Below are 24,936 nucleotides of genomic sequence, written 5' to 3' on the forward strand. Positions count from 1 at the left end.
GTGGTGGTGGGGAAAATGCAGTACCAGAGTGGTAGGGTGAGAAGCTTGCACACAACCTGCATACACTATATCCAGCTCCAGCCAGAACTATTGCCCTCCCATGTGTAAGGAACAAATTCCCACACATTTGTAGGAAAAACAAAACATCCCATTCTGGATACAAGTACTTTAAATTTTACAGTACCCTCCATTGAGGGGCTTCAGATTTATGATGCACTATGTTCAATAGAGTATAGAACTGTAACAAAAATCAAAGAAATCCATTTTTTCCTTTGATGTATTTTTCTGTACTAGGATACACAGGCAACCACGTTCTTTCCCTATGTTTAGCCTAGTTCCAAAGGCCAACACAACTTTGTACTTTTAAGGGGTTGAAAACGCACTGGAAGAAGCTCATCACAATGTTTTAGGTTTCTCCCTCCTCTCTCCCTCAATGGATTTTAAATCCACTTCTTAGCAGGCTATGATAGAAAGACTGGATTAATAGGCAACAGGCAAATTCTTTCCATTTTCTGGTTCTCTAGCAGTTCAATCCATCAAAAAAGTACCTCACATTTGATTTCTTTTGAGTTTCATTCCAAAAACTTAAAGCTAAATAAACCTGAAGTTAGTCTTCATTTTTCTGCCCCATCTCAGACCAGTTTCTTTCCCGAATGGAAAATGTTGGGCAAGAATAGAATGTGTGTGATTCGAGAAGGGAATGAGAACACAGATCAGTTCCTGCTGATGGTTATACATGTGTAACCTTATTGACTTCAGGGAGAACATAAGAATTGATTGCACAAGAATTGATTTTGGTCCCTTCTGCTTTTTCATACCTGGTATAAGCAGAATCTCATCCACTTTCCTTCCCTAAACTCTGAGCACTTTAAGGGAAAAAAAATAAGAAAGGTCTGCTTGATTTACACATGCAAACGAAAAAGGAAAATCTCTCTTGTTCTACACCAGCCTTAAACAGACACCAGACTTGATGTAACAAGGGTGTCTCTACAGTAGCCTCGCTTGGGCTATTCTTTTGAAAGATCCTTAATGGTTCTTTTAAGATGCTGATTTCTCAATGAAATCTTTTTGTTCAGGGGGACAGAGAACACAGAGAGGGAATGGCTCTGTTTTGTCAACTCCTAGTTATTCAAAAGCTGAAAGGCTTTAGATTAAGTTTATTTAATGTTTGTACAGTGATTTTGAAGAGATAATATAGTACAAACGTGCTAAATATTATGACTGGGCAACCATCTAAAGATCTACATCACTTCTATCTGTTACCTATATCTTGCAGAAAGATTAAAAGAAAAATGCAAACCATAGGGGACTGGTGCACACAGAACTCATGCTTAAGATACCTTATGTCAGGGCTCCTGATCACACATTCTAGAATAGATAATACCTAGTCCTGCCATGAGTGCAGGGGACCAGACTAGATGACCTCTCAAGGTCCCTTCTAATCCTATGATTCTATTCTATTATTCTAATTGTGGAAGAGCTTGGTGAATCACTGGAGATTAACTACACAAACTGGATATCATCCCACAAATAACATTTGAGTTCAATGTGAAAACAGTAATTCATTGTCCTCAACCAGTGCAACACTGGGAGGCATCTTTCAGAGCAAGACAGCGTAAAACACAATGCCACTCCACCCAATGTAATTTTACCACTACTACTTCCTCTACTTCAGTGGATTTTACACCTGAGTGGTTTTCTTGTGCATAATAAAAGCTGGTTGCTCCCAGACTGCAGTCAGAGTGAGACAGGGTATGTGGTGTAGAGTCCATAGCTTGGGGAAAAAAACCTGCAGGGGTTGGCTTTGCACAGTGCCATGTGGGGAGCTGAAGATAGAAGCTCAAGAGGTGAGCAAGATGGGGAATGTTACAGTGTTCATCCTCATACATACGAGCACTCCAATACCTAGGAGGAAAGAGGCCTAAGAGAAGGACAGTGTAGCATCCCTCATGATACCTCTTACTCAGAAGTATCTGTTTGAAGAATTGAGTGTAGTGAGAGTAGAATAAACTTGCTAATTTTACATAAATAAATATGTATGTAGATAAATGTTTGATGATTTCATAAGTTTTTCCGCAATATGCAAGTCATACTTAGGCTCTTTCCTCCCATTAGCCTTAGGCCCCTCATAACCTTAATCTGGCCCTGGTAAATAGTAATAGTAAAACTAGGCACAATCATTAGTTAAAAAGCTTATTAAATATTTCCATTCAACAGCAGATGCAAGAGGGAAAATAAATGAAAATAGCACATGGAGTCAAAATTCCAGGCACTGATATTTTTTCTCCATATTGATGACCTAACTGATTGCAGAGGTCTACACATCATGACCACAAAACAAGATCACTTGATTATTTGTAATGGAAAACTGAACATAGCTACATCATAATCATATTTCAGATAATACAAAGAACAGAACATTAGCTCAGATTTTCACTATTCCACCAGAAACTGCCAGCTGACAGCAATCAATACAGGTTGGAAATAACTGAATTAACAATCCGGGAAAAAGTTGAGTTGAACAAATGAACTGAAAGGGGGATATATTCAGCTTTTAGGTGACTGTCATATAGAGGGGGCAAATTATGACCCAGCCAGGAACAAAGTACCTGAATCCCATAGTTTTAATAGAGATAGCAATGAAGAAGTTGTGAGTGCACAGGTGTGCAATAAAGCAGCATCATGTATTCTCTCTCTCTCTCTCACACACACACACACACACACACACACACACACTATGGTTTGAGTATAATGCACTATGATGGTGAGAATCTCATTCTTTAGAAAAAATGAATGTATTTACTGAAAACTGTAAATCACAGAAAAATATGTAGTATATATTTGAATCACACCACCATACAAAGCAGGAGGTCTTCCAGAAAAAACAACTGCATGCAGGGGTGCTGGAACAATTTTTATAATGGTGGTGCTGAGAGCCATTTAACTGAAACTGTTAGCCCTGTATATAATAGAAACCACTTCAAGCCAGGGGGTGCAGTAGCACCCCCAGCACCCCTACTTCCAGCACTTATGGCAGTATAGTCACTTTAACAACCATCTTCTCCTCCTAGCAACCACATCTGGGTGCAGAGGTGAAATCCCTGAAGAAGCTTGCCTTTTGCTATTCAAGATAGGCAATTTCAGTTTCCCTCAGCATTCAAGCATATCAAGGACATTCTCCAATTACTCTTTTTGTTGCTTTCCTAATACACCAAACACCAAGTGTTTCATTTGTTTGTTTCTCTTTTAAGGATGACTGGTTGGCAAGACAAGTCTGTCTAGTATTATATTCAAGGCTAGAATATTGCAGTGCTACCACAGTAAAAAATGTATTTTATTGTTAAATGTGGTTTTGTTTCAAATCCTCCTTGGGACCTATGTTAACTTTGTTTTGTAATAAACCAGTAATAATGGAGAAGAAACAAGTGGCCCAAGTACATGATCAAGCTGAACCAAATGATCTGTCCTAAGAGCAAACTTCACAATGTGCTAGCAAACCTTTTTGCCAAATAAAAGTGTCAATTACTTAATAACACACCTGATCCCCAATCCAGTGAATTCAATGGACAGGCTGCCGCTGATTTCAGTGGGCATTAACACAGGCCCATAAGGAACAAGCATAGACACAGTAAGGATGGCAAAATTATTTTGTATGAATTAAAAACAAAACCAGGACTATAGCCTAAAAAAACTGGCCAAACAGGTGCTGGCTGTATTCTCTGACCCATGGGAAAGATCAGGAACTCACAAAAGCACCTCTTTTGAAAGATTTCCTGGCCATTTTGGGGGGAAAACAAAACAAAAAAAAAGGCTCTGCTCTGGTAGTTCAGATAAGAATTGAAATCTGAATCAGAGAAGGTCCTGGATCGTAACACTGGATTACAGACCACCTAAAAATACTACAGGATAATTCTACTCTGAAACCTACATAGATGAAGATAAAGGAAGTTCAAATCTGTTTTGGAGCTTTCCAGCTCACATCTGTTTCCACAAGTGATTATGAACTGAACCAACATTTTTAATAACCATCCCCTCCCAAAACCAAACAAACAACACACACCTGAGAAAGTTCAAATTCAGACCTGGATCTAGATTTACATTCAATTTCATATCTGATGATAACTGAATCAGAAGGTTGCATATGATTAACTGTAGGTAGGACTGGCAACACTAATATTACTCATCTTGCCCATCACTTCCCATTATAAGACCCTGTTTTCAGTTGCTTATAACTGTACCAGATTTTAACTATTTAGGCTGAATTTTCCACACAGGGTGTCTGCCTCTAGGTAATATATTTTTTTTAATTTGTAGCCAAAAATAATTCAGTTGTTTCAAAAAATTAGGCTAGGGAAAAATACATTGTTTTGCCCACTGTGATGGTGCTCTGCTCACCACTAGACAGCACTTCCTTCTGGCAGTTTTGCGGATTAGTTCTGCAAGTCAGACACCTCTCCTGCAGGTGCACTCCACCCCTCTCTCACTCTACAGCCCTCTTTCATTCCAAGAGCTGATGCAACCTCTTCATGATTCAGCCATTTCCCCTTCCAGGGTAGTCTTTCAGAGTCCTTGTCCCCAAGCAGCATCAGGCAGCCCTAAAGCCAGCTGCCCTGGCCCTATCACTCCAGCAGTGACTCTGGCAGTCTTCCTGTTCACTGCTCATAACACCACCACACTGCAGTGATTGGTAAGGAAACCCAGGTCCACCCTCTACTCTGGATCCAGGGCCCTGTAGTGAACAGTGAATGTCTGCATCACCACCAACCTTACTGCTTTTACCCCAGGATGCCTTCCTACCAGACTTGTTCTCTCTTAGCTCAGGGAAAGGGATTATTGACTTCCTTCCTGCTGCTTTCTCCACACTAATTCCAGCCTCCTGGCTTAGAGAAGCCCTGCCTGTTCTCTCACTGGTGAGCTTCCTTTTAATTAGCTTCCACCAAACAGCCTAAATCTCCAGCCTTGGCAGCCTAATTGGCTGACTGGACCCTGTTGGCCTAATTCAGCTCTTGCAGCACCAGTGTGTGGAGTACACTCCATCACACCCACATTAAAAAATTCTGAACACCTTTTATTTGAAAAGCTGTAGCAACCCTATACTTTGGAATAGGGACTTTGAATTCACAGGGATGTGCCTTCTCTGTGAGAATCTGCCCAGATTTGGTGAAATTAAAAGACTTTGAAAACATTAGTTTGCACAAGCTCAGTAGAAACTTCCTAGATTTGAGTAGCTAAATTCCTCAAAGATTCCACCAGCAGTGAGCAGGACTTTTCTTGCAATTGAAGCTCTGGGCTGGGCTCTGCCTGATCCAGTGAAGGGACTTGAATGTGGGTCTTCTGCTTCCCAGGACAGTGTCCTAAACACCAGGCTATAAAGTCTAAGTATCTCTCTCTCTTTCTCTCTCACAATCTCTCTTGTAAGAAAGTTCCACTTTGTACAAATAATTAAATACTAATGCAATTAGAGAGATTGGCTCTGTATCCTGCTGGTTGGGACACTCATCTGGAAACTGGTTTTCCATACCCTAGTCCTTACTCAAAATCAGACAGAGCAGAGACCTGAATCTGAATCTCTTACATCTCAGATGAGGGTCCCAACCACTGGGATAGGTCACACTCCTATGTTTTAAGCATAAATTCTATCCTGGGCCTGAGAAACCTTTCTGAACAGCGTTGCTGAAACAGATATGTTTTGGTTTGGACAAATCAGAATTTTCTGATGGAAAAGTGTTTTGCTGAAAATTCCCAACCAGTTCTAACTAGTAACACCCAGGATTTCCTGGAGAAGCCAGACCCATGAGAATTGGGGGAGGGAGAAGGAGGACTGGACTGTGCCAAGTGAAGTCCCTCCCCACAGTAGCTTAGCCCTTTGCCCCAATGGCTCATATGCCCACCTGGGGCACCAGATAAAGCAGCAATTCCCCAAGGGGTGGAAATGAAAGAGCTGGGCTGGGCTTCTCCCAGCCAAATTCTGGGCCCAACACAGAATACCAGCAAACCATCCCCCCTTTTTGAATAATAGATTTTTCCAGCTATTGTAGTTTAGTCCTGTAGCTCAAGTAGAAGTCTTCTAGCATAACATTGAAGATTCAGAGTTCTATCCCTACTAATGATACACTTGTCTAAAATAGATTTTTTAAAAAACTCTTTTCTTAAAAAATAACCCAAGAAATGACAGACAAAAAAAAATCTGTGATAAATGAAGATTATTTAAGTTGCAAGGTGAAAACCACAAAAGTTAGGAAATAATAGATTTACAATTGCTCATGCCACCTTAGTTCTGTGCTGCTGTGTGTATGCATTCTGATGCAGTCTTTCACTATATGATCGCATAACATTTTTCCCAACTGAGCCCATCTCATTCAGTACACAGGGAACTAAAGTTGTACAGGCAACCACAAGTCTGACAGCTCCAAACTTTCAAATGCTTCCTAAATAACTTATTTTTGGATGAAGGGGGTGGTTAATGCTTTTTTTATTATTTAGTTTCTATTTTATTCTAGGTCAATTTATTTATACTTCCATTGTCAATGACAGAATTCCTGCACTATCACACTTTTGGAAATGACATTCAGGATAAAGTTCTATTTGGCTTTTCAGTAAGCAAGCAACCATGAGTCTAGGAGTCTCTGGAACAAATTATCTTAATGTATTTTTTTCCTAATGCGTTTTGAGCAGTGGCTGAGATTATATATTGCATATAATACAGAATAATCAGTAGGGTATTTGTGCCCCCTAAAACATCTTTCCTTTCTGAAAACCATAGCTTTATTGTATTTTACAATTCATAAAGGGGGATTCATGAGAATTGCTGCCCGTGTAAAAATTCTCAAGCAAACTGCTTTATGCAGTTTCAGCTAGAACTGAAGCACTGACTCTTTGCACTTGTTTCCAAATACTCGACATGGTATTTTTTAATTCTGATTCTTATAAATATGCTCGCTCAGCAGGTAGGAAATCAAAACTATAACAATAAAACAGTTTCAATATATCAGTGTTGCCATGCTCTTCCAAGAACAACAATGGGGATATTCAGCAGGAAATCGTGTTATTATTAAGGTATTATGGATATGGTCATTAAAAGATGCAGAAGATTTGTGTTTGAGCAACACCATGAAAACACTGTTGATAGTTTTCATCTTTCTAGGAAAAATGATACATGTACTACCCGACAGCTTGCCCACAGGGGCATCATTAAAAGCATTTACTATGAGAAATCAAGATAACATTTCTTTTCCAGTAAAATGTAGCCGAAAGCTGTCAAATGTTGGTATGTTCCTGTGCATAATGAGCTGCTGCTCTTGCTATATTGTTCTGACTGATGCAGGGATTGTAAGTTATTCTTTAGACATGTACTCTTACATTTGTCATTTGCATGTTCTTTGGAAATGTTGTTTTGAACGTTTATTATGTCTATAACCTAAGCTCCCTAAGCTGTTCATCCCCTGCTCATCACCTGATGGAAATAAAGAGTCTGCATGAAAGCAGCAGAAGGAGCTTCTCTGCAAATACAGAGACTCTCAGCTGTAGCATCAAATTGAGTTAGCTGTTTGCTTTATCTTTTCTATTTTTCCAATAGCTTATAGACTTTATGACTTTGTCACTTTTAATCTTGTTTGGGCTTGCCAGTTGTAATTTTCCACCCACAGGCAATGTATCATTTGTATGTTTTAAAATGTCAGAAAGCAGTTTCTCCCCAAAAAAGCCAAATTTTTCAAAAGCAACACCTGAGTTTAACAAATCTTTGGCATGATTTTCTGAGATGCTGAGCACCCACCCGTCCAATTAAAATCCATGGAAACTGAGTGCTCAGCACTTCTGAAATATACATTTGTGCAGCCACTTTTGAAAATGTGACTATTAGTGTTCCTGGCCTAATCCAAAACCTTGTTAGAACTAACGGGAGTCATTCCCTTTACTTCATTGGGCTTTGAGTCAGGCCGTCAATGAGAGAAGCATACACTTCCCCAGGGAGCATGAAACCTTCAAAACTAAGCTAAATTAGGATCTATACTTTAGACCAGGGATTCTCAAACTTCATTGCACCACAACCCCCTCCTGACAACAAATATTATTACATGACCCCGGGGGAGGGGGGGGGAGCAAAGCCTGAGCCAACTAGAGCTCTGCCTCCTGGGGGGTGCCAAAGCCAAAGCCCAAGAGCTTCAGCCCCAAGCAGGAGGCTTATAACCAGTGATGAGCTGGAGCTGGTTCACACTGGTTCACGTGAACCAGTTGTTAAATTTAGAAGCTGGTTTAGAACCGGTTGTTAAAGGGGCAGACAGTTGGGAGAGGGAAGTTTTTCTGTCATTACACTGGCCCATGGGCCACATCTGGCCCACCTGAGCTTCCAGCTGGGGAGGATCCCTTGGCCCATCCCCTGCCTTCCCCCCTCTCACAGCACTCTGGACCACTCCTGGACAGCTCTGCAGTTTCTGCCGCTTTGAGCGGCATGGTAAGGAGGTGGGGCTGCGAGCTCCAGTGGGCCACACAGCATCCATACATGCTGCTCTGAGCAGCATGGTAAGGGGGCCAGGCCAGGAGGAGGGGTTGGATAAGGGGCAGAGAGTGGTTGGAGGGAGTGGAGGTTCTGGGGGGTTGGTCAGGGGATGGAGAACGGGGAAGGGTTGGGTAGGCATGGGAGTTCTGGAGGTCTGTCGGGATGGTGGTGGATGGGGTTGGTGCAGTTAGGGGACAGGGAGCAGGGCGAGCTGGGTACAGGGTGGGGTTTTGGAGGGAAGTTAGGGTGGGGGAGTCTCAAGAGGGGGTGGTCAGGAGACAAGGAGCGGAGGGGGTTGATGGGTTGCAGGTTCTGAGGTGGGCAGTCAGGGGCAGGACATGGGTGGGGGGTCAGATGGGAGGAAATAGGCTGTTTTGGGAGGCACATGGGGCTTGTACTCACCGAGCGATTCCCCGCAGGTTCTTCAGTGGAACTTCGGTGGCGGGTCTTTCACTTGCTCCAGATCTTCGGTGGCACTGAAGTACCCACCACCGACATGCCGATGAAGACTCGGAGCAAGTGAAGGACTCAGCGCCAAAGAACTGGTAGGGAACTGGTTCCTAAGATTTTGGCAGTGCATCGCTGCCTATAACCTGAGCCCCACCACCCAGGGCTAAAGCCTCAAGGCCTGGGCTTCAGCCCTGGACCCCAGCAAGTCTAAGCTAGCCCTGGCAACCCCATTAAAATGGGGTGCCAACCCACTTTGGGGTCCCGACCCACAGTTTGAGAACAGCTGCTTTATACACAAGTTTTGGTTCTCAGTTTCCATGTTTTGTGTGTTCAACCCAGGACAGTGATGATCAGATGGGAACCTGCAGCACTGCACAGTCCAGTTTACCTGAGAGCAGCTTGTTACCCTGCTCCAGCACTACCAGACTCGATAAATGTCCTGAAAAAGCAATCAGCCTTCACTGTCGGCAGAGGTCACCCTCATTTGGGGCTTAAAAACCCATAACAATTTTCTAACCTTAATCAATTATTTTTATTATTTCCATACCGGCAACTTTATAATGAGAAATAAAATACAGAAATTCAAGCTTTAGGTTCCCAAGCCACCAAAAATAGCATTATGGTAACAATAAAGGCCAAGGTTAGGCTGCCTCTTCCACATATGTATAAGCTTGTAAAGAGGCACTCAGGAAGTACAGAACCTCAATCCCTTAAAACCCGTAGTCAATTCTTGTTTGCATGCCCCTGACCTAGTCATATCAAGATTAATCTGCCAGGGTATGTACATGAGGCCACTGTCAGGCCTCTGTTAATGCTGCTTTTGCTTCTGGTAAAGAAGAGCTAGCTCCTTTTGTAGCATTAGTGTATGCCTTCCTTTCCATCTGTCCCCCATTCCCCAGAATTGATATAGCCTGAGTTTGGTCCCAAGAGCTGTATTTTTTAAGCATCTATGTTTGGTCACTTTTAACACCTTTTTTTGTTATCTTCTTAATCTGTTCACATTTAGCTTCCACTGCAGCCTTTTTGCAGAAGTAGACGGTTTCCTGCAGCCACATTCAAATGTCATTGTTCAATGTATGGTGAAATGTGAGGTATATGCCAGCACTGGAAGTTGATTTTGCTCAATACTTATGTTAGGTAGCTCTGAACCAGCCAAAAAATTCTTGCCACTCTCAATTGATAATCATTTTAAAATATAATTGTAGAGAGCAGTTGCCAGAGAAAAACTAGGTCTTCACCTTGTGGAAGCTGTGTGCACTTAATTAAAAAGAAAATTTAGAGAACTACAGAATGTACAAAGTATTTTGTAGAAATACCCTCTATAACCTCTCTTTTCTCCTTCAAAGAATCTGCATTAGCCAGATCCATTCTACTGGCCAGAGTGTGAGCTTTTTGAATCCCATCAATTTGCTTTATGGTCAGCTGGAGGGAGGTCAATGAGTGGTGCCAAATGCTTTGGCAGTACTCCCAGCTGCCCATGCTAGGCCAAAAATAGTCTTACTGAATGCAAAATGAAAGGAAAAAAAATTGCTACCACAGGAAAGCACAAAAAATACAATATGCACTTATCAAGTACAGGAAAACTGGAAATGTGTCACACTACGCTGATCAGTACAGAAGCATAAAACAATGGTTTATAGTCAGTTAATACAAACACTGCCTTTAGTGGTGTAACATTGTTGTACTTGTTCTGTAAATGAAACACCTCACAGTAAAGAAGAGCTCGTCATGGCTGCTTTAGAAATACATAAGAGACCACACTACAGCTGGCTGAAATTTTTCAAACAATTTTTTTCCATGAAAAGTAACCTTTTGTCAAAACTGAAAATTTTGGCAAAAATTGCTAGTTTTTTTTAAATTTATATATTTTATTGATAAAATCAGAAAAGTGTTTTTTTTATTTTTTTCCTTCTCCCACCCACCTCTCTTTTTTTAGAGGCATAGAGAAAGAAATCCCAAAATAGCCAAAACATTTTTGAAAATGAAAAATGTTCAATAAAATATTTACACAAATATTTAATAATGAAAACTCATTCCTTTTTGAAACCTAAGGAATATGAACTTAGAAAAAAAAATCACACTTTTCCTCCCTTTTCTGACTAGCTCCAGACTACATTTTGTAGACATATGTATCCCCCTATTTGGAAAGGGAGACAGGTTTTTTAAAACATCTAAAGGTTTGTAAGTGGTTGTGAACTACATAGCAAGGCCAAAAAGGGATTATAAATACTAGAGTTAAGTAAGTATTACAGAAATATCTGTGAATATTACTTGATTAGTGTATTCCCATGGGCCATTCTAAACTCTTTCCCACCATTTTGTGTTTGATTCCTGTGAACATTTATATGATTGAGTTTTACTAGCACAAACATTCACAGAAAATTGATTGCAAAGCTGCATGTGAATTTGTGGAAGTTACATTTTACATTCTCTCATGCATGATTTCATACTGGAAGAGCTTTGGGGAAGAGGAGGTACTCTAAACAAATAGCATCCTCCTCTGGGCAGGTGCAGCTTGGTTGGCTGACACTTAGGTGGTGGGGGAAAGGAGTGGAGTAAGTCTTCATCCTCTCCCTGTCCTGCCTGTCCACTTACAACTCACCTGTACTGCATGGGAGTAGTAACTCTGTAGAGGCTGCTTTACCATGCATGCTACGTGCTATAGGATGCATAGACCATTTAGAGGAATATGGAGTACTTTTGGTCACTTTATCTCCCTGCACTCATGCGTAAGGCAAGCAGTGATGGTGCTCTTAAATAGCAAACCAAAAAATATCCAGAGAGACTTGTTCAGATTTAGTCCATGGAATTAGAAATTTCATCCCAAAATTGTAAAATAATTTCAAATAGTAAATAAATGTGAGGAAAGCAGAATCTATCTTGGAGATAGCAGAAAAGAAGTTATATTCCTTGGACAAATTATTTTGTGAATTATTCTTTTGAATTTATCTTTTAAAGATAAACTACTTATGGAAAATCTGTTTATCGGTGTTGGAAAAAGGTCCTCCTTTTCTTTATGTCATTAAAGTATGCACTCAGAATAATGCAAGTAACATCCATACGCGCACATGAAAAAAAGGAATGCTTCACATCCAGGTCCACAGATGCTGTGGAGGATCTCCAGGCTGCTGTAGCTTAAGGAATCAGATTTATCAATCATGGGCTTGGTGCTAAAATCTGCCCCCTAATGAGCCTACCAGTTCTGTTACACCTACTGTACTGTATCCCAGAACCAGAAATACCTTTAAAGAGCATGAATTCTCCAAGGCTGGGATTTTCATAGGGACCTAAATCCCTTAGGTGCTCAACTGCCATTGAATTTTAATGGAAATTAGGACTTTTTGAAAGTCTCAGCCCAAATCTTTAAGAAATTAAAAATGTCCTTTCCATTCAGTACAAATTAATTTCTCTCTAGATTCTTTTCTATTATGGGATCTGGAGCCTCTAAATTGCTGAAGGAAACTGTTCTTTTGTTTGGTTGGTTTAATTCCCCAACAATGAGAGAGACACTTCAGTTGTCTTTTCTTTCTGCAGCACAGCACTGGGAAAAACACAGAAGCACTGAACACTAAAGTAAAGGCAAAGGAGTGCAGTAAGGTGATCGCTTTCCATATACCAATACATGCATTTGTGTCTCTTATTCTCTTGAAAGAGCACCATGTGCTCAACACAAAAATCATCTAGAAGGGGCTCTCCTGTCTTCCTGATCCAACACCAGAGCCTGGCTGTCAAACAGAAAAGCATCCTGCAAAGCAGTATTTTCCCCTTCTCCATCATATCAAATATAAGCTACTTGTATTTAATTCAAGGACCTTCATGTTATCTTCAGTCTTGTACCATGACTCCAGTAATCCACCAGTAATACACACTCCAATTCCATTCTTCATTCTGAAAAGCCAATGGAAATGCCTCAGGTTCTGGGACACTTCTGGGTCACCAAATGTTTCACTGCATCCTGTGGCATTCATCACCTATTTTCAAGGGAGCTCATCTTTCCCTTTTGGTGCTATCCTGGATGGAGAAACTTCTTAAGTCTTGCTGTCCCAAATCAAAGTCCAAGAAAACAGCTGACTGAGCAGGAAGTCAATAAAACACTCATAGTGGAGATACAATCATTTGTCCAGAACCCAGGCAAGAGGGAAAACAAGCACTGAATCTTCTCTAATCATACGGTAATACATTTTTTATATTTGGGCTTCAGTGAGATCAAGTGAAAATATGAAAGAAAAAGCCTCAGAAAAATCTAATATCCTGTTTTTATCTTACTGGAAATCTAAAGAAATTCATTTACTATTTAAAAAACGTAAAACCAAAGTTTAAAGTCAGGAATCATTATTCAATTCCTTATGCCATCCTATGATATTACATGAAAAGTCTGAGGGCAGCCTCAGATTTTGGATCAGATCTTTAGCTGAAGTAAACTGATGTACCTCCACAATCCTTAATGGAGCTACACTGATTTACATCATTTGAGGAACAGGCCCTTTATGGAGCTATGTGCAAAAAGTGTATATATGAACTTAAACCTTTCAGCAAAATCCAAGAGCAAGTGACAAAAAACGTTAATTGTATTTTTTTCCATTTCACTTTCCCATTTTACATTTTTCCATGCTTTTACTTTATATCTATAATGATAATGGATAAGACATTTTGCTAGAGATTTCTACTTGGTGCAGAATGTGTGTTTGAAACCCTCTTCCTCTCTCTCTCACATACACACCATTCCATTACTGTCTACCCAAAAAAATGATGTAAGGTAATATTTTAAAACCAATTTTGTCTGAGAAGCAAACAGTAGAAATACAGTGCCCTGGAGATGAAAATTTGGAATGGCACTAATCTGATCTCTTGGTGCCATTCATTGGAGACTAAAACTCAGTCCATGGGCTAGATTATGACAGCTTTTAATATGGGTGCATGGGGAAATGGAAAAGGGGAAGACAACACACACACTTATACTGCCCACACAAGCGCCTGTCACAATTACAGTCTTTGTATCAAGGGAGTACCAAGGGGCAGGAAGAAGATAGAACCATAGCCACACCTCCCTCTACACTAATCAAACTGATGAGTAGTGTGGCAGGGTGATGACTCACTGGTGCAGCACCTCCTGCTGGTTGTCTCGGGAATTAGCTCTCTAGCCTCCAGAGCACCCTCTGCAGGCCAGTGTCCCATTTGCCACTGGACTCAAGTCCATCCTGGACCCCAGTGCCTCTTTCAGGCCCACAGATCTGGGTATCCCCTCCCTAGGGAACTCCTACCCTCTATCCCCACCTCACCTCAGTCTATGACCACTGTCAGTCCTCACCTAGCCCCCATACCCTGGGGCAGACTGCAGCGTAAGTGCCACTCATCACCGGCAAGGGGGGGTCAAACCTGCTGCCTCTGCATACCCTTGGGGTGCCTTCTGCAATCCCAATATCTTTCTTTGGCCTTTAACAAGGCCTGTAGCCATGGGGTTTCTAGGCTAGAGCTCCCCAGCTCCTCTGGCCTTCCCCCAGCCCTGCTTCAGTCTCAATACTCTGCTTAGCTCATAGCAGCAAGGCCCATCCCTCTCCACATCTAATGAGAGAATGTCTGTGTGCTCCCAGCCCACTGCCCTCTTATAAGGGACAGCTGGGCCCTGATTGGGACATGGCCACATCTGTGGTGGTTCCCCAATCAGTGGAGGCTTGCTTCTTTTCCTAGCAGCAACCATCTCACAGCCTCAGCCCTCTCCCAGGTTTGATTTAAGCTTTTTAAGGCAGGACAGGTGACCACCCTCCTACAGGCAGCTACAACTCCTGTCCCTGTTCTTTTATTAGTTGTGCCCCAAAATCAGTTGGGTTTTTGAGGTCCTGTAGATCCTCCTCTTAGGCTAGGGGGGGATCCTTTCGCAGTGGGCGGGCTTCTACCCGCCCAGTTCCCAGAAACCCAATAGGTACAGGCAGCTACAAATTACAGACTGCATGTTCCCCGTACACAAGGTAACCTGGATAAGGATTGGGATACTCCTTCCCCAAGCCTCCAACAAGGCTTAGTGTCTCTTCACCAACACTCAAGACACTGGTTAATAATCACAATTTAGCCCTTTATTTACATATTGACATTAAAAGGTAAGAAAATAAGACGAAGCAATTAATTTATCCAATAAGTTTAGCTTCTTTTTCTACTCACAAAATAATTTCTTCACTATTATTAGATGAATCTGGGTAAGGTTTTTAACTCTACAGATTACTCAGAGAACTGCTCACAATCAACTTTCTAAATATGGCTGTTGACTTCATTGAGATTATGCTTGGTCAAATAAGTCACATACGTTTCTGTAGACTTGGGTGTGTGTAAAATTATTTCCAGCACAAATGCTTACACAATAAAATTTAATATTCAGTTTCAATTAATATTTCTGTATGTGCTTTGAAATTCATTTGCCATGAAAATTAATTCCAATGAAACTCAATTGTTCAGATGTTCATGGAAGATAACACGAAAGGAGCTTGAACAGTCTGTTACAAATTCATTGAAGGCCTTTGATGCCATGGTATAAGAAATTAAATAGCTATTTAACTATAAAAGTTCAAATAGTTGCAGAATTATTTTATGTTATTTACCCAGACACTACTGCCATGATTTCTGTTTAGCTGAGAACTTTTTGTTTTTCAGATACGAAACGTGATTTTTCTAAATCCTCTGATCATAGAGCTGACTTTTCTATTTATTTGCATTAAAGATCTCATTTCATTAAAACTGTTGTACAAAACTAGTCCCTGTCCTGGAGCTGACTCAGAGCAGGTAGATCCCTACATCTACACATCACCCTCAGGAAAGTCATAGTTTAAGTGCCAGCTTTTCCTCAACCTTTAAGTCAGGGTTCCACATGGTTACAGAGACAGCCAAAACAGAATAATTTCAGGTGTGAGGCCTTGGATAACAGTAACTGAACATAGCAAAACAACTTCTTTTTTTTGTTGTTGTTGAGAAAGTCTGTTAAAAGGTGCTTTTTGTTTGTTTGTTTGTTTGTTTTAGACAAAATGCAGAGGAGAAAGACAGCAGATAAAAGCCTCATGAGCTAAATGCATATGTATTATATTGGGATATTTTTACAGAACATATAACTTCTTCCCCAAACCACACATGAAAATACAAAATTTAGTTTTAAAAAAAGGTTGAATTCATTCCAGGCTATGCTCTTTTAACCTTTGAAGGTATATACTGTAGGTTTTTCCAGTATCAGTTTATTCATAAATTTCATATTATCTTCCTCATTTTCTATGTTAAAGCTATAAAATTCCTTCAGATTTCTTTTAAAATTCCTGGCTGATCTCTTCTGTTATTGGTAATAATTGAATTTTGTCTATTCTTCATGGCAGAGATCATAGTTTAAGTGCCAGCTTTTCCTCAACCTTTAAATCAGGAGTTTGCTGCCTGCTAGATTCAAAGTGGTTCAGTCTCCATCTAAAAAGAGCATATTACATCCATCTTGGTTAACAAGCTGTCAGGGTCAAATGTATCTTGAATCAATTTATGTTCAATTTGCTGTAGAGCTGTCCCTACTGAAAATGTCTTTGAGTCTTAATTCTAAGGGAATGTTGTGGAATTTGTTGATTTTTACAGAATGAGGAAAGGCAAATGATTGCTCCACTCAGTCACTCTTTGATGTCTCCCAACATATAAACTAAGTGTCTGAGGTACTGCAGTAAAACAAGAGAATGTTTCTTCTCAAGTGAAATTGCAAAAGTAATCCTCCTCTTTTAGCCACTCACCACATCTCTTTGTACATGGCTAGATTGACAAAGGATTTTAGGTGGCTAAGTGGCATTTTAAGCACCTAAGATCAAAATTTAGACCCTCAAAACCCTGTTCAGCTCTTGCCTAACCCTGCAGGTGCCACCAATGGTATTTCCAAAAAGTGAAGCAACTTCAACAGGGCAATTCTTACCCTCAGAATACCCAATAATCTGATTGTTAGCACAGTCACCTGGAAGGTGAAAAATCTGGTTAAAAATTACTGCTCCACATCAGGCAAAGTGGGAATTTAAATCTGGGTCTCCCACTATGCACCAGGATATAAGATTTGCTCCTTCTTGTTTTTTTGCAAGTATTAAGTATCTGACTTAGATGACTAATTCCAGGAGAGGGTTCATAGCTGTGAATCCCAAATGGAAGGAGGCACCTCTCTGTGGCCCTGAGTGCAGCCCCTAACTCCCTTCAAGGGGTTGAGGCCTAGGCCACATCCCTCTCCTCATCATTTCCTATCAGCTATCTTAGGCAGCTCTCTGCTTTGGGGAGCTTAAAGTTAGGCAATCCCTTTATGGATCTATTCTGTACTGTCTAGCCCTATGGAGCTCCAAACCTAATTGGTGTCTTTGGACACTACAGTATAACTAAGAAATGATAATAAAATGTGCTTGTTTAACAGAGCTAGACTAATAGACATTATAGATTGAAAAGATCTCCCCGTGTCAGTGCAGAATTTTTCCTCATGATAATGTTTTGTTGCATTCTCCAAGTCCATTTTTAAGCAAATAAATCATACTATTACACATCACCATTAGGAAAGCATTCCTGAGACATTCCTGAGACTCACTTTGTTACCATTAGAGAAGTCAACATTTTTCTGTACATATTTTCATCGCAAGATTATTTTTTGTCCCCTTAGATTATTCTAAATAATTATGCTCCCTTCCTGATATGTATGCCTTTCAAATACTTGTAGATTAAAGTTCCATGTGGAAGATCCTGATATTGCATGACCAAAGGCAGGGGTTCTTGAACAGTGATCCATGGACCACTTACTTGTGGTCCAGCTAGAGCTGGCTGATGACATTGTGCAGCTGCATTCTCCTTATCCCAGCTGATAAGTTTAATTAAAAGACATCTAAAAACACACTATATATACTTTCCCATATAGGCAATTGTGTAATTGCCATATACATATTATGTGACAGTGAATAGGAGGGATTTTATTATCCACAACTGAATTCCTATCACATAGAACCCTTAAGAAATAAGATTAGTCTCATCACATCCACACACTCACCCTTCAGATCAGGACACTTCTCACCTGAAAAAAGTAGTTCCCATTTGACCCCTCTGTCACTGGTGACAGTGAGTAGATAATATTACAAGGGGCCAACACTCGCAACATATCCCTTTGTAGTTTAAATAGGTATACAAAGGGTTAAATTAGTACAATGTACTTTATTATAGGTTTAGGACCTGGGATGTATCTGATCAGAGAGAAGGAAAATGTCCTGGAGAGAGAACGACAAGTTTCAATTCTTATCTTAGGCCTGGAGAACCTAAGAAAAGACTCCAACCATAATGTGCCCAAACTAGCTCTCAGCTAAACTTAGAAATTGGCAATGACGTCTCTTGTTTGTTAAAAGGTATAAAAGGGTGAATTTTTGAAGGGTTCATTGCTAATATCTGCCTGTCCAGTTGGAGCCAGACAACATGGATTTAAGCACCTCTGGGTCTAGCCCTTCTGTGAGCATTGTGATCAATACTTATGAATGTTTGTTACTGGATGGACATATAAATTGCTTATTATTTAGGCTTTGAAAATATGTTTAGAACACTTATATAAATATAATTTGACCTCTGGATTTAATAGATGAATTTAGGGTTTAATTAGTGTCTGGTGGTACCTTGTATTAATAATATTAATTCCATGCCATTTAATTTAAAGTACACCCACCTAAACATCCCACAGTAACAGGTAACACAGAAGACAGGACAAGATGAAACTACAAAGGCTTCATCTTCTATGATGAGAAGAAAGAAAGAAAGAAAGAAAGAAAGAAAGAAAGAAAGAAAGAAAGAAAGAGAAGAAAAGAAAACATGAAGAAGAAAGCCAGGAATTTAAAATCCCCTAAATAATGGATCTAAAACATCCCCACTAGTTTTCACCAGACATAAAATGGCCATATATGTTAAAAGTTACATTTGGTAATTTATTAAAGAAATGAGTATGTGAGGAAAAAGGAATTAAAAAAGCAGATTGAAAGTTAGATTTGTAAACTGATCAATTAATTTCCCATTTGTGAATCCAATATAGATTAAATAATAGAATAATTCAGAAGTAAATATTGATTGGATTTCTGTTATAAACGATGCAAATAAAAATATTTCTATAAGTGTGGAATTATACATTAAAACAGAATTAACTATAATAAACTAGGACCAGATTCTTGTTCCATTAAAGTAGCATTTTACTTCACAAGTAGTCCCGTTGACTGGTGGAGGAAGGTATTATTCACCATAGCCTAAACTCAGAAGGGGGACTTTAAATTTTAGGTACCCTGTCACCTAGCAGAATTCACAGACCAGAGTTAGATGCCCAGGCTCCCTATACAATGCATAGGGAAATTTAGGCACCTAAAAAAAGAGGGGATTTACAGAAGCCAGCACACTGAGAAGGGAGCTGCTAAAGCTAGCCAGTATGAAATTCTGAGATGAGAAGTGCAGTCTCAGACCAGTCTCTCAAGGAGATCTAGAGCTGTGAGTCAGGCAGAAGAGGGATTTGAAATTGGGTAACTCACATTGTGGAAGAACTCTAACCGCTGAGCTACTTGCTATAAGGGGACTACTGTCATCTCCTCCTCCTCTGTGCAGGTGTCCCCTAGTTTGTGAGTCCTGCCAGGGCTTTTGTGGGAGTTAGGCATCAAGCAGCTCTGCAATTAGACATCTTTGCTCATGTCTACCAGCAGAAATGTATGTGCTTATGGGACTTTACTGGTGGAAATTTAGGTGCCTACAGGATTAGGGGCAAGTAAGCAATGGTTTTGTGCTGCCTAAATATTAGATTTAACATTCCTAAAGGGTTGGATTTATGGTTAATCTGGCCCTATGAGTAAATGTATCTGAATTTTTAACTTATAAAATAGTAATAAGTTAAAACAAGTACTTATCAAGTTAGTGAAAGCAGATGTATGCAGGCTAAATATCAATAAATTTTATATGTGAATTACAAATTGTAGATACAGGAGATGTAAACTTTGATTATATATTTATGATTTATATAGACTATTAGAGGCCATTGGTGGAACAAGAAATTAAAAAAAACAAAAAGGACTGAATAATGTATTTTACTCACAGTGTTGATGCATGGGATAGTAGTTAGGAATAAATGAATACATTGAGACTATAATCAAGAAGAAAAGAATTATTCCACATACCTGCGCTCCTGGTTCCCAATTAATGTCTTGACAGCTTATCTGATGAGTTTTATGGAGCTTAGCCTGGTGAAGTAGTAAAAATACTTGGGCAGGTTTTAATTTACAGCATTTCCCCTGAGATTGTGTCTGGGATTAGGATCCACGGCAGCTCAGAGTCCCTGAAGCACTCAGCACTACAGGTATGTGTCCTTCTGTCCCTGATCCACTCCCTCCCCCTTATAGCCTTACCCATGCCCCCCACTTGGAAGAGGGTGAAGCAGTAGGCGGAGGTGTGAGGGAATTCTCCCCTCACAAAGTGTGGCTTGTTTACAGGTTATGGATGCCACAAGAGTAAAGTATAAGGGACAAGAGTTGGGAGGCAGAATTAGCTCTACTCTTAAATCCACTCACTGATGAGCAAAAAAAGCAGCTTCCTGAAATCAGTATGAGCTGTACTCATTATGGTCACCCCTCCTCCCTGTCACTATTTACTGCAAAAACTACACATCTCTTCTTGTAATAAATCAGACTCCTAAACAATTAGTGCCAATTTGTGCCTTCTACTGTGTTGGTGTGCAAATTTGTAACAACATATTGAAGAAACTACTTCTTCCCACCCATTGAACAAAGACAAGATACATCCATAGCACGTACTGGGATGAATGCCCAGCTAATGAACCAACTAAGCCAACATATCCCCAAGAAGGCATGAACTGCAGAAAAAGAGGCATGATCGGCCCCCAGCTAGCTAGCTAGTAAATATGTTGCTGTCTGCAGGTTACCAAGCAAACTCTACTACTGCTGGAAATAACAACAATATTCTCCCACCACTGCCACATAACTATGAGACATCAATCCTACCTTTGACTAGCAGGATGAATAAAATTCTGGTCACAAAGACAGATATGCACCATTACCCTAGCAGGACTGATGCAGGAAATATTTCCTTGGAAGTATCCTAACCTTACCCATCTCAAAGTGACCAAACTGTTAACAGGAAACTAGCTAGCAAAACAAAACAGCTTCTGAAATCCATCAGCAAGGCATACTCAATGGATACCATAACTGTGGTTCTTTTACAGAATGCTGAAATTTTTCTAAGAGTAATATCTGTGCATCTTTCTCAGATCTTATATCTAGTCAGACCAGCTGCTGACATATTTCATGTTATCTTGGTATTACAAGAAACTCCATGAAAAAACTGTTATTTAGGAAAAGTACATGATTAGTGTGATACCTTGGCACCCCAATGTTCCCCACTATCATGTAAACAGGATATGTTTTCAACAAAGTATACCTTGTGAAAATTCATTCTAACAGTCTTGATCTGCTAGACATTAATATCTCATTGGATTGTACATGCTATTGTCTTATGTGAAGTCATGAAATTTGGCTATGTATGTGTTACTGAAACATGTTGTGAGGTTGAAAACACACACAAGCAGCCTTTCAGGTACAAGAATAAAAAGGCCAAACAATGTTAATGGCTTATTGAGGAAATTCACACAAGCACAGAGATTACTCCAGGAATTGTGTACAATAGAAACTTCTCTGAGATAGCACTATACAATGGTAATTGTTTGACCCAGGTCACAGAAAAAGAGCTTTCCAGCAAGTGGGAAGAAGATATAAAAGAGAGGAAGTGACATCACAGGGAAACTTCACTCTCCCTACAACACCACACCTGGAGACACCTGAGGAAAAAGACTGAACTGGGGGAAGTGATGGTCCCAGGCTAAAGTGATTTCTAGCCTGTGTATGAAAACATGGGAAACCCAAGCTACAAAGCCAGGGAAGCTTGTGCCTTAAGAATCTGCCAGCCTGTTTATCACTCACGGTGAGAATTTGCTAATTCATATCCTACCTATCTAGTATTTTAAGATCAGTTTGTGGTTTTGTTTATTTACTAGGTAATCTGCTTTCATCTGTTTTCTATCACTTATAATCACTTAAAATCTATCCTTTCATATCTAATAAACTTGTTCTATGTTTTAATCCAAACAAGTGTGCATTTGACTAAGGTGTCTGGGGAAAATCTCAAGTTCATTACTATAAGTGTGCATGGTCCTTTTCAAATTGAGGAAGAGGCAGACTATTAAACCCATATACTGGCCAAATTTGACCAGGGCAGCATGGTACTGCTCTGGGGTCCTAGGCTGGGAGGTTAGAAAGCTTGCATATGACTGCAGGTGTATGTGTCTCTACCTGTGTGAATGCTGGTGAAAGTGCAAGCTTGCAGGGCTTTGCAACTTGTCATGGCAACACAGTGTGAGAGGGAGCCCAGGCTAGTGGATCAGAGGGCTCAGTGATACCTCAGTTCCAGGTGGCATCCCGGGAGTGGGGTAACCCATCATAATCAGATCTTTGTAGATTTCTCTTGGTTAATTCTGAACCCTGAAAATAAAGAAAGTCCTCCCACCACTTCAAGAAGATTTAAAACAGAGCTATTTGGAGACTGTTTAATTGCAGTATAGATGTTTGGGCTCAGCTTAGATCCCAGGCTCTAGAGCCCTGAGAGGTGGGAGGTCCCAGAGTTCAGGTTGCAGCCCAAGTGCAAACATCTACACTACAGATAAACAGCCCCACAGCCCAAGCCCCAGGAGCCTAAATCAGCTGGCATGGGTTAGCTGCAGGTTTTTAATTGCAGTGTAGACATACTCCAAGTTAACAGGCCCTGGGTTTGCTAACCAAGGGTTTGAGTGTCTACATTCATGTTTAACCCTAAGTTAGAAATTGTTGAACCCTGGGTCCAAACCTGGGACTCCAGCATCCAAACCCATACCCCAGACTTCTTAGCTCTAGCTCTTTGTTCAGGGTACAGAGTGGGAAAACTTGACTGTCGAGAGGACAAAGAAAGTTGGCCCATGGGATTGTGGAATAATTTTGGTGGATTCCCAGAGCATGAGTTCACTGAGGCTGCTTCTACACTGCAAAGAAATAGGGCTTGACCCACGGGCTCTGGCTTGTTTCAGGCTCGGACTCGCCAATCCCATAGGGTCCAGGGTCCAAACCTGAGTTAGAACAATTTGTGTGGTGACAGAAATCGGGGGAAGGGTTAAGCTTCAGCCTGAATTGAACCCTGAGCTTATAGTATAATACAGACATACCGTGGTGAGCCTTGCACGTGTTGGGCATGTGGCTTAATGCCTTGAGTAGTGGCTTCCATTGCTCCAACAATGTTACTCCAAAAAAGAGATTAATTGCTTCTTGCATTTAGTCTGAATGAAGAGTGCCCACAGCTTTAATGAGGTCTATGACTTTTCTGTATATAAAAGACATACTTGATGTCAGCTCACTAATACCTTCCAGCATAACAATACTTCTGTAAGTGTTTATGGAAAAGGTATAGTATAGTATGGAAAAGGTTAACAAAAACCAATCACAGTATTAAAAAATGTATTTAAATAGAAATGTATTTAAATGTATTTAAATAAAAGTCACAAAATAAGTGAGTTTGCATGATTGGAGCTTAATTGTGAACATTAGCTGGTTGATACTGATTATTTAAGCATGAGTATAAGCAGAATTTTTACTATAATTTAAACAGTTAAAATATATTCTTTTAAATCATTGAAAATTTAGCTTTTTAATGTTAGAGTTAATTACTAATGGGAATGGGTTTTGTGTGCTGGAAAATAGCTTGGACAAAAAAATGTCACTACCACTCCTGTCATAAACAGATCAGAAAAGTTAATAGCACAGAAGTACTTTATATCTCTTTGACTGTAAAGGGTTAACAAGTTCAGTAAGCCTGGCTGTCACCTGACCAGAGGACCAATCAGAGGACAGGATACTTTCAAATCTTGAGGGAGGGAAGTTTTTGTGCTGTGCTGTTAGTTTTGGTTGTTGTTCACTCTGGGGGCTCAGCGGGATCAGATGTGCAACCAGGTTTCTCTCCAATACAGGCTCTTATAAGTTCAGACTAGTGAGTACTAGGTAGATAAAGCGAGTTAGGCTTATGGTTGTTTTCTTTATTTGCAAATATGTATTTGGTTGGAAGAAGTTCAAATGTGTATTTGGCTGAAAGGAGTTCACATTGGTATTTTCCTGAAAAGATTTTAATTTGTACTTGTATACTTAGGCTGGGAAGGTGTTCCCAGTGTCTACAGCTGAAAGACCCTGTACCTATTCCATTTTTTTTTTTAATTTACAAAGATAATTTTTACTGTTTTTTTTCTTTCTTTAATTAAAAGCTTTTCTTGTTTAAGAACCTAATTGTTTTTTTATTCTGGTGAGACCCCAGGGGACTGGGTCTGGATTCACCAGGGAATTGGTGGGGAGAAAGGAGAGAAGGAGAGAGAGGCTGATTTCTCTTTGTGCCAGGATTACTTTCTCTCAGGAAGAGTCTGGGAGGGAGAAAGAGAAGGAGGGAGGAAGGTGAATTGTCCTCTCTGTTTTGTGATTCAAGGAGTTTGAATCACACAGTGATCTTCCAGGTTAACCCAGGGAGGGAAAGCCTGGGAGAGGCAATGGTGAGGGAAAGGGTTTACTTTCCTTGTGTTAAGATCCAGAGGGACTGGGTCTTGGGGGTCCCCGGGCAAGGTTTTGGGGGGACCAGAGTGTACCAGGCACTGGAATTCCTGGTTGGTGGCAGCGCTACAAGTACTGAGCTGGTAATTGAGCTTAGAGGAATTCATGCTGGTACCTCATCTTTTGGACGCTAAGGTTCAGAGTGGGGGATTGTACCATGACAACTCCTCTTAATGTAGAGTTGAAGGAAAATGGGTGAGGGGGCCATGCTCTTTCATACATAGCTTAATTGGGAACACTAGCACTGCCAACAGTGCTATCCACCAGAACCCACTCTGCTACCCAGCATCTTTTATGTATCACTGCCCCAAGATCTAATGG

This window comes from Gopherus evgoodei, chromosome 5 (assembly GCF_007399415.2).
Source record: "Gopherus evgoodei ecotype Sinaloan lineage chromosome 5, rGopEvg1_v1.p, whole genome shotgun sequence".
NCBI classification, from domain to species: Eukaryota; Metazoa; Chordata; order Testudines; family Testudinidae; genus Gopherus; species Gopherus evgoodei.